Raw genomic sequence first — 8,049 nt, 5'->3', positions numbered from 1 at the left:
CCAGATCTGTGCTATTGATCTGCAAGGTTTGAAACTCACTTCATTTCAATTCTGGTGATCTAATTCCAAGCCAGCGTGCAAAAAAGAAATTGGAACAACAAGCAGCGCTGAAAATAAATAAATGAAGGATGTGAAGTTGGTTTAGGTCAATGTATCTACACACATAAAATCAGTTATGGGTCTGTATGCTCTTTTAGACTGGGAACTCGCCAAAACCGAGACTATTCCACCTTGTTGTTTTGTTTTATTTTGTTTTTTTTTCCCTCCTTAACTGCACTATAAAGAAGAATTATATTTTGAAAGTAAAAACCCAAAACAGAATATTGGTACTTTTCACCATTTGGTATTTCCTTCCATTCTATTCCAGGCTGCAAGGTTTTCATATAGCCTGAACTTCAGACTTAATAAGTTTTCAGAATTTTATAAGAATGCTTTGATAAATCTTCCCTTGCAGTTACTAAAGTCTGTTTGAAATGGAGTATTTTTTCTAGCCTTCGCTGACCTGTTGCTCGTCTATCTGCTTTTGCTAAACATTATTTTCCGAAGAAAACAAGTAATACTAGTATATCTGATCACAGAATACTGTCAAGGCAAAACATCTGAATGGTGGCTATTTCAGATCTATGGTATTTTATGACAACAGATAAAGAGTGTATGAGGAAAGTTTGATCTGATTCCACCTAAATTTTCAGAAAAATAGTGTCCCATAAAGTGTGTAGAAGTGAGCATCAAATCTGTTCTCAGTCTTTCTGATCTCTCAACAATATGTTTTCCTTTTTTTTTTTCCCCCTGGGTAAGTTGTTTCCAAACCTTGTGTTAAGCTGGAGATATAAGAACTCATACAGAATTTGGGCCCCTATTAAATGTTTAAAATGCCTGTTTTTTTCCCCCCTACAGACTACAATAGAGATACAAATAGGAAATAGAGCCAAGATTTAGAAGTAGAAAAGCAAATTGATCTTAAGTTCATCCATTTGAAACAGGTTTCCCATTAATAGGATGCTGGAGATCTGGGGGGGATTTACCTTAGATATTGCTGGCCCTAAGAAGAAACAGCACATCTGCTTGTGATAAATTCTTTGCAATACCAGACAAAGAATCAGTAGAAATAGCAATAAATATACGTAGAAAAAAGCTGACTCACCAGACTGGTGATAGAGTCTCTAGCTATAGAATGTTTCTTCTCAAGAAGCAACCTCCATCCAGAAGAGATTCCCTTTTTAGAGGCTAGCTCATAAACGAGCCCAGAGAGGGATAGACCCAAGGTCAACCCCTTCTGGTCAATTGCAGTTCTGGTAAATTGCTCGAACCTGTGCTTCCTGGGCCAGCCACCCCCTTCACCAGGTGCTCAATCATCAGTTCGGGCCATGACATAATGGTTCCCTTACAGACATATTGAACAGATGTTTTTGTAACTGCCAACAAGTTGATCTTATGTTATGATTTCTATGGCTTTATTAGTTCATCCTTAAGGGAAAGACTGTCCACTTGTTCTAATTCATTTCATCTTTACTGTGCCACACATTTTCAAAGCTTCATAGAGGGAAAATTGTATCAAGAATCCCAAAAAGGCTCTAGGTATCCTCAGCTTCCCTCAAATTCAATAAAAGTAGTAGAAGTTCCCCAGAGCACTTACCAACTTAAAGAGCTTGAGACCTCAGGCATTGCTGTCGCTTACATCTGGAGAATACTGCAGATGATACAAAGATGTAAAATTGGACGCCTGCCGTATGTTTAGTTTTAAATAATGTTCTCATGCAAATGTACAGTTCTTTCACACAGAGCCTTTACCACTAATAGTTATTGTGTAATGACATCCATTTATACAGCCTTGCAATCAGCTGCATCAGTGTTATCTGTCACATGTATGGTTTCCTGGGGTGCTTCTTAAAGACAATGTTGATGGTATTCCTCGAAAACACCCATTTGGCTTTTGGATTCCTCTTATAGATTTTTGTTTTTCTAAATGTAATGCTTGTTTCACTCTAATATGTAAGTGTTTCTTCAGAGTAGATCTATAATAAGGTAGTTTGGATTGTGTGCCTTAGCACTGTCTGCACACTATTAGTATTGGACTCCCAAGGTCAGCATGTGCAGTGAACCGCAGTAAAGAGTTGATGGTCCATAGAAGGGCTGATGTGACAAATTACTGACTTGTTTTGGAGACTAAGTAACCAAACCTTTGCCAAAGGTCTGTATATAACATTTTTTTTCATCATAATTCTTGTAGTTTTAAGTATGGTAGTTGCCCTATTGAGCGTTCGATATGGCAAGCTGATCAAGAAAACAATTGCAAAATATTGTTACTGACTTGATTTAGTTGTGTCTCTCCCCCCCCCCCCAAAAAAAAAAAATTGTTATTCATGATCTTCACTGGGTTAAAATTTATGCAGCTAATTGCTATACTTCAGATCTGTAGAAATTCTTCCAATATCCTACTTCTCCAGCTTCATTTATTTGGGAGAGTATTGGAAGGGGCATGTGTCCTCATTTCTCCATAACAGAGATGTCATTCTTTCACTCCATAAAGGTATGAGTGGCATTTGTTTAAACTGCACAAGTATCTTTCTTTAAGATAATTAATGAAATCATATTTCCTGGTATGCAGTTCATAAGATCCTTAAATCAGAAGCCCTTTTACCAGCTGGAACTTGACTATATATTGATAATTTCAACTTCCTGATGCTGATATCTGCTTTTTATCAGTTTAGAGACTTCTGTTATGAGAAACAATCACCGATTTGTGAAGTCCATTACCTCTTAACTTTCTAGTAGATTAACTAATTAGGCTAGATTTTCTGTCCATCATTGTAAGTAAGATTTTTCTCACCAAGACTATTTTGTGAAGCTTGTTTCATTTTTTCCCCCTAATTTCCAACATAAATATTAAATAACGAGCAGAAATTATGGCCAGGTACTTCTGTGATGTTTTCAAAAGTCATTCTGTGGCTATGTATGGGAACTGTTAGGTCTCAGCTGAAACTGGTGATTGAGTACTTGGTGAATAGATGTGGCTGGCCTAGGGAGCACAGGCAGATTGTTTGTACCTGTGCCTCCTCTGTGACCAGAAGGGGTGGACCCAGGGTAGAGCCACCCTGGGCTCATATAAGGGTCGGCCACTGAAAGGAGGTTATCTTTTAAACCTAGGCTGCTTCCTGTGATGGGCTGTGGTGTAGCTAGAGAATCCCTTTGCTAGTTGGGTGAATTCTGTTTTTCTTTCTGCGTGTGACTATTAGCCTACCTGTAAATGCTTTACCTGGTATTGCTAAGAACTGGTCAGAAGCAATTTTGCTTCTTTAGGGAGTGGTGGTAAATTGAGTTAAATTCAGCTGCTGACCCCTGTCGCAAGGGGTGTTTCCCAGGTGTCTGTACTGGGGCTTTTCATGTTCAATGTCTTTACTGATGACCTGGAGGAGGGGACTGAGTACACCCTTGGTTTCACTTAAGTTTGCAGATGATACCAAGTTGGCAGGAAGTGTCGATCTGCATGGGGGTAGGAAGGCCCTACAGAGGGATCTGAACAGGCTGGATCACTGGGCTGAGACCAATGGGATGAAGTTCAACAAGACGCAGTCTGTGCTGAGTCCTGCACTTTAGCCACAACAACTTTAGGCAGTGCTATAGGCTTGGGCAGAGTGACTGGAAGACTGTGTAGAGGAAATGGACTTGGGGGTGCTAGCTGATGCTTGGCTGAACATGAGCCAGCAGTGTGCCCAGGTGGCCAAGAAGGCCAATAGCATCCTGGTTTGTATCAGAAATAGTGTTACCAGCAGGAGCAAGGAAGCGATCATTCCTCTGTACTCAGCACAGGTGAGGCTGCAACTCGAGTACTGTGTTCAGTTTTTGGCCGCTCACTGCAAGAAAGACATTGAGGCCCTGAAGTGTTTTCAGAGAACAGCAACAAAGCTGGTGAGGGGTCTTGATCACAAGCCTTTTAAGGAGCAGCTGAGGATACTGGTGTTCTTTCTTTTGGAGAAGAGGAGGCTCAGGAGTGACGTTATTGCTCTCTACAACTATTTGAAGGGAAGTTAAGGTGAGATGGGGGTCAGCCTCTTCTCCTGTGTAACTAGTGATAGGATTACAGGGAATGGCCTCAAGTTGTGCTTGGGAGATTCAGGTTGAACATTAGGAGAAAATCACTCTCTGAATGAGTGGACTGGTGCTGGAGCGGGTTGCCCAGGGAGGTGATGGAGTCACTGACCCTGGAGGTGTTCAAGAAGCATTTAGGTGTTGTACCAAGGGACATGGTTTAGTGAGAAATGTTAGTGATAGGTGGATAGTTGGACTGGATAATCTTTAAGGTCTTTTCCAACTGTAGTGATTCTATGGTAAGCAGAACAGGCTATAATGCCAGTATTCTAGTTTGTGCGAAAATTAAATTCGTTTAAAATTTTAGGGACAACTTCACTTAGATAAATGCATTCAGTTGGTCTCTATTTATGAACAGATTTTCTCAGAAGCACTCTCAGTTTCAAGGCACAATAGTTTCTCGCAGTAAGTGGGACCTACATTTTTTTATCTGACCTTGCTATTGGTATAATACAATATATTACTTTATTTTGTTTTATCTCATTGGTAGTAAAAGTTAATTACTTCCCATTTGCCACTCCCCAAATCTTTGTCATCTGTTGCACATCTTTGCAGATATTATATAATTCTGGCTCATCACGTAGTTTGTGAGGTTACCCAACAGAATCAGCATCCACAATGTATTTTATTTTGCTGTTACTTTTGCTGGGACGTTTTAAATGTTTCACTTATGCCTGCAAGACTTTAGATGAGTGCATTTTTATGGGGCGAAAATGTCTCTGTGACATAGAACGTGCATTTACATGTGTTCCACAGTAATATATGGTTCTCAGTAGGAAACACAGAAGCTGTTGTTGTACACTTAAAAGTATGATGATTATGCTTAATTTGTCATTTTATTTTTGGAACATTCAGCAAATTGAGCTTCATTGTCCTACTGATGTGGCCAACAGAGAATTTGCATTGATGGTCTTTCCTCATTAGCATCAGCACAGTCTGTTGTTCTAGCTTTCATCTTTCCCATAGCTGTTGCTTTGTATTTTTTTCTGCAAGGACTCTCAAGCATTTAAATGAGCAGAACTTGCTGTTGTCCTCTCACTGCAGTGGGATTGTCATTTCTGTCCCTGCTGCTGTCTCACATGCATACATTTCCCGAGGAAAAAACGAATTCTGTGAAGTATCTTGCATAATTGTCTGTGCCTTTGTGATGTGTATAATGATGTGTAACCTTACTTTGGAAAGGCTAAAGCAATGATCAAAAGTTGAATCCTTGTTACATGTCTGCTTCATGTTTTATCAACACAGTTGGCAAGCAGTGGTCACACTCACTTCTGCAACGATATACATCACTCTATAAACAGGTCCTTCCTGGATGGCTTTTGCAGAGCTTATCTCCTACCAGGTGCCAGGAAATAATTGAGGCTTTGTGCACAGATAGCAGTGTTGTGTAGTACAAAAATATCAACACCAACATGAAAGTATAACTGAAAAGTGCTGGGTCCGTTGTGGCAGTGATGGAATTCGTACTGAAAATGTCATATACAATTTGACCTGTACTTTTCATTTTCTCCATGTATTTTAAACTTACTGCCTCAACTAAAATTAGTTATTAGCATTGTGTGGTTTTTGTTTCCCCAAAATGGGAATGTTATTTGAATAAATTTGGAAGTATGAGTCTCTGCATGTGATACTCCATACGCCTTTGTTATGAGAGTAGATTTAAAATGGAAGTCCAGATCCACTGCCAAAAAGCTGATCCTCACCATCTCTTGTGTTTTGTATATGGATGAATGATTTGTGTGCACCTAGAGAAAGAAGTTTTGAGCTATAAACAATCATTCTTTAATATCAGCATGGGTGGCTTTTGGTTTACTTGCTGTTTCCAATTTTGATAAACCTCGAAGTCCCAACACTGTTTTTCACAATTCTTTTTTTTTATTTTTACTTGTATCAGCTCATAACTCATCTTCAAAAAAAAAAAAAAAAAAAACCTCACCTACAGTTGAATACGGTTGACTTGTGACAAGTCTTTATGAACAGAAATCTCTCTGCTTATTGTTTATTTTTAATAACCAAGTAATCAAGATTGATTTGTTCTTTTTCTGAAACATCTCGCATGATATGAAAAACTCTTCCAGAGCAAGTTTTTTGGAATTCTGCTATTCACCAGGGATTTGAAAGGCAGTTGGTATCACTGTCCAATGCAGTGAGTCTCCAGACCACTGTGTATTCTGAGTATATCAAGACGAATCTTGTTAATAGCCCTGCATGGAGCTGAGCCTTGTTGTTCTGTAACACAATTAAGGAATATTGAAACATCTTTTCTTCGAAGGGAGTGTCCATATTGCTAGGACAATGCAATATTATGTAATATGCAAAAAGCTTAGTGGAGCTGCATTAAAAACAAAGTGTTTACCCATTTTTATAAGTAAATTGTTATTAGAACAATCATGGAATTTACTGCAACATTGATGAAGAGCATTTGTGCTCATTGTGACAAAGCAGACTTCAGAGAGCAGCAGAAAGAATATGTCAATAAAAAAATCAAAAATACTATTACTCATTAAATCTGATATGCCCTCTACATGTTGTGTTAAAATGCATGGTTCTTGTTTCTATAAGAATAATTTTACCGAGACAATGAATGGCATTTTGTGAAAATCTGTTAGCAGTAGAAATACTTGGTATCTGTCATTCAGACTCTCTGATAATTCCACTCAACTATTTGAACTGATATGATAGAAATACTTTTTTATGACAGGAAATATCTTCTTATGATAAAAGCTCTAGTAAATATCTTTAATGGTTTAGCCTTCCAGTGACTTGTCTGGGCTCTAGAATAATAACCAGCAAGTTCACTTGGTCTCTTCTTGAATCAAACTTTGTGTTCAGAGACACTTAAAATTTACACTGAAGCATTACTAAAAGCAAGGCTTTGTTTTGATTTCCTATGCAGTCAATTATAGCAAACTTCAAACACTGTATCTCAGGGGACTCCTTTTCTGAATATTATATCAGTTTTGCATAAAACTTTCCCTATTTTTCCCCATTAAATTCCCTTTCCTAGTCAAATTGAAATGATTGCAACTATTAGTAACAGCATTATCATGTGTTTCTCTTGATCACATCTTAAAGTTCAGTTGAACATTATCCCTGTTGTCATGGCAAGAAGATACAATGCTTTTCTAATCCTTGAAAGCCCTTAATTGCTTCGATTAAAACGATATCATTTGTGTAGCGTGTTTTTTTTCCATAACACTAGCCAATGTAACATTGTCAAAGAAAAATTTGAAGGAGGCTTACTTTATTTCTCCATACAAAATCCAAAAATCCTCAAATTACCAGCTTGTCAGGCTTGTAGTCTACTGATTACTTACAAAGATATATAAAGGAAGAATGATATGTCATTCTGGTTGGACTCCCTCATAAAAATGTTTTGAATTATAATTACAGCAAAAGACCATTAGTGGGTGCAGCCTGGTCTGTGGTGAAACCTTGTGGAAACATTTTTGATCCATATGCTTATAAGTCACATCCTTGCACAGTGGAGTAACAAAATAGCACAGGACTTTTGTTTATCAGTATAATATTGTAGACAAATTATTATGCAGGTGAGAAAATAATTGGATGTGGATATTAAGTATGTATATACATGTTCATAATGGACCCTTTATCTTCCCATCTGAAAACAAAGTACTGACTGGGGAAAAGGAAGTTTACAGAACTCAGAGCCTTCAGGAATTACCTACATTATTTATATTACCCTTTCACCATAATTGTCAGCTATTGGGCAGTTATTATACAGGATAGAAGAAAAGAATTATTTTAGTCCAATTAAGTATTGAAAAAAATCTTGTGATATTTATGAGGATTTTGGTGAGCTTTCTGACATTAATGTCTTAAAGACCTTCATGTGTAATTAATCCTACCAGTTCTCTGCAAATCTTGTGCCTAAAGACCTTCATGTGTAATTAATCCTACCAGTTCTCTGCAGATCTTGTGCCTTCTAAATGAGGCCCA

At 37.9% G+C, this 8,049-nt stretch overlaps 1 long non-coding RNA gene across 1 annotated transcript in view; it reads right to left on the bottom strand.

Annotated features, from left to right (window-relative positions):
• The window catches only part of LOC110398644, a 7,671-nt gene extending 6,437 nt beyond the window's left edge, over positions 1-1,234 (bottom strand). The window contains exons 1-2 of the long non-coding RNA XR_002438519.1: positions 1,145-1,234; positions 40-107 (exon numbers count right to left, since the gene is read on the bottom strand). This is a non-coding gene — a long non-coding RNA (uncharacterized LOC110398644). The remainder of the gene's footprint in view (positions 1-39; positions 108-1,144) is intronic.

Source organism: Numida meleagris, chromosome 4 (assembly GCF_002078875.1).
Source record: "Numida meleagris isolate 19003 breed g44 Domestic line chromosome 4, NumMel1.0, whole genome shotgun sequence".
Lineage (NCBI taxonomy): Eukaryota > Metazoa > Chordata > Aves > Galliformes > Numididae > Numida > Numida meleagris.
This window is presented reverse-complemented; position numbering and strand designations above follow the sequence as displayed.